This window comes from Pygoscelis adeliae, unplaced genomic scaffold (genome assembly GCF_000699105.1).
Source record: "Pygoscelis adeliae isolate BGI_AS28 unplaced genomic scaffold, ASM69910v1 Scaffold113, whole genome shotgun sequence".
In the NCBI taxonomy this organism is placed as follows: domain Eukaryota; kingdom Metazoa; phylum Chordata; class Aves; order Sphenisciformes; family Spheniscidae; genus Pygoscelis; species Pygoscelis adeliae.
In genome coordinates this window covers 17,114,999-17,118,007 of record NW_008825108.1, presented here as the reverse complement: position 1 = coordinate 17,118,007, position 3,009 = coordinate 17,114,999, and positions in this window count along the sequence as shown.

Below are 3,009 nucleotides of genomic sequence, written 5' to 3'. Positions count from 1 at the left end.
ATGGCGTAGCAGGACTTTAAATGTAATCTCTGTCATAGCCTATGTGCAAAAGCAATCTTTTGATTGGTTTCAAAAGGGAGCGTATACACATATATATACTTTTCTCAGACTCTCCAAAATAATATAGTGTAGTTGATACCAAGCAGGGACAGCTCAAGCCCTGGTGGAGGGCACAGGGTATCACACTAGGGTACAATAAGTGAGTATAAAATCAGATGCAAGGAAGGTGAGGGACATTTAGTAATACCTTCCTATGCTAATAGTTGTAAATAATGCTTTTGGACTCATTCGTAGACCTCCTTGTAAGTTCCTAAGTGGTGGTAAGGGCATCTGCAGTAAGGTGGGGTGTATTGCTGCAGCTGAGTCCTTATGCCCACTTATTTACATAGGGACAGACTGGAAGCAGTACACATTATAGGCTGGTTCCTGCCCCAAGCACCTTGTGTGGTAGTAATATTCACTAAACTCAGCAGCCTAAGGATTTACTACTGATTATTTGGTCACAGTCAAATTTTTGAAATTTGTTTTTCTTTCAGTGTTTGCTGTGAGTAATTTCTGTTCTTAATAGGTGGAAAGAAGTGCATGTCAAGGGAATGAATGGGTTGAGCAAATCTTTTTCAGCCCAAACTTGGTGTGAGGAGTTTCATAAGGATGGAGATAGGTGTGGAAGCCCCTCACAGTTTTACCATATCTCTCAGACACTCATGTATTGCACACAAGGGGCTCAAATGGTCTTCCCCAGTCAGCATTCAGTCTCTCCAATGTAAATCTCCAGAAAGACAGACACCATTGTTTGTGGAGACTCTTCTGTATAGATGACCTTCCTCTAAAAGGTACATTGTCACAAAAGCTGAGATTTGTTGTATCCTTTTGTATTGGAGAAACCAATTCAATTTTGTATCTTTTGTCTTAAAATTTCATGTTAAATTTGCTTTTTAGTGTACTAAGTTAAAGGCAGTAAGTATCACAGAAAAGCCCATTGCCCCCTCCCAACCAGGAATACCACCAGTCTAACTGGTAAAAACAGTATTGGTGGGAATATTATGATCCTTTGGCATCAGTTAAATAAATGCTGATACAATTACAATTATTGCAATATTTAATTATATGGAACCCCTGAAGGGGTTAATTTCCTGCTTTGACATTTTTCTTATGCAAATATCCTCATTCCATTTCATGCAAGACAGGTTTGGCAAATGTGGATGCTTTGGGTGGTATTGACATCTAAGTTATGCCATCTAAGGACAAGTGCTGGCTGCTAAATAATTTATTCATTCAAAGTTCAGAAGAGACTGTGTAAAGCTAGCTACCACAAAAAAACAAGCAATGCTTTCCTAAGTCATGTATGTGATCCATTAAACATTGGCTTTGGTACCTGGGTATTGTCAGACTTAGCATTCAAAACTAATACAGAATTAGAAACCAAGCTGTCAAGATAATTTCTAGTCACTGAATATAACTATGAAATGTTATTGGTATATATATTCTACTTGACTGCTTCTTTGCAAATATTGAAAAAGTGCTTATGATAAAACTCAGATGGAAAAGCCTTGACCATACTGAAATTAGTAATAGAATGTCTAATGCTTTCAGGTAGGCAGGTTTCTATGTATCAGCCTTAATTTCTAAAGACAGTGGATGTATGCCATACAATGGATGTATACATTACACTCATGTATGCCCAGCGTGTCTAAGAAATGAGTTTTTAAGGCCCAGTTCACAGTCTTAAGCTTTTTGGTTCTGTTTTCTTTATGTCAAGGTCTTCATATTATGCTTACAGCAACGAAATCTGAACTCCTGTTGTAATTTATATTTATATAACCATGTTGCTTAATGGCCTCTTTATAGGCAAGTGCCCCTTTGTATTAGGTTCTGTGAAAAAGCAGCCTCTGTCTAAAAGCAAACAATTAAAAGATAACACAAGATGGGTACAAACAAGTGGGATTCCAAGGAAATTATGAGACAGTGTTGGTAAGCATGATGGGCAAGGAGATCCCAACGTATTCAGGCTTTTTTTTTTTTTTTTTTTTTGGAAGGGAGAGAGATGATTGAAAAGGAAAGTTTGAAAAGAATTGAAAAATAACAAGGGGAAGGATTCTCAGAAGAGCAGCTTGGGAGAAAGTACAAAGGCTGTTTCCTGAAAATGTAATTGTCAGTGATAATTGTCACTGATAGCCTGTCAACGAGCAGATTGGAATCTCTTGATAAAGAAGGAAAGATGATAGGCCAAGAAGAGCAGAATGAAGTCCATGGGAGCTGGAGGAGGAACAGAAAATAACTACTGATTCACAGCATTAGGTAGAAAGAGGCCATTAGAGGTCATGTTGAAAGTAAGGTTCAATGAAAACAGTTGGTGAAAGCCAAGGAGATTGACACCAGGTAGTGATTGCAGTCAGTGAGCTTAAAAAGGAGAGATAGAATAAGATGGCAGAATAGTTGCCAAAAGAAGTGGGATACAGAACCCCACCCCTTCTTTTTTTTTTTTTTTTCCCCCCAAATTAAGGAAGAGGCTGCATAATGCCTGAATTGTTATGGGAGGAGACAGAGGACAGAAGAAGGTGATGAAACCAGCAAAGGAGTGGTTGAGGGACAGGACTGGGTATTGGAAAGGGTGGTGGGAGGAGAGGATAGCTGAAGGGAAGGCTGGCAGAAAGACCAAATTTGGATGAATGTCCTTGGAGTAAAGTGGGGAGATGTGGATTTGAGATTCCAGGAGATGGAGGACTCTGGGAAAGATGGAAAGGATGATGATAACAAGAAAGGGGAATGACATCAGTCAGGGAAGGGGAGGGACAAAGAAGCAAAGAACAGCTGTGTTGCAGGAGGATGGCAAGAGCCAACAGTGAGGGTTGCCCATTCAGGAACAGGTTGCTATTGTCTAGTAGAGGTTCTGCTTATCAATGACATTGTGCTAACCCATGGCAAAAGGAAGCAATGCCAAGGGATTCCAACATTAGTGAGGTCTGGGCAACTGTGGTCTCGGTGCGTCTTGTAGCCGGTATTACATAT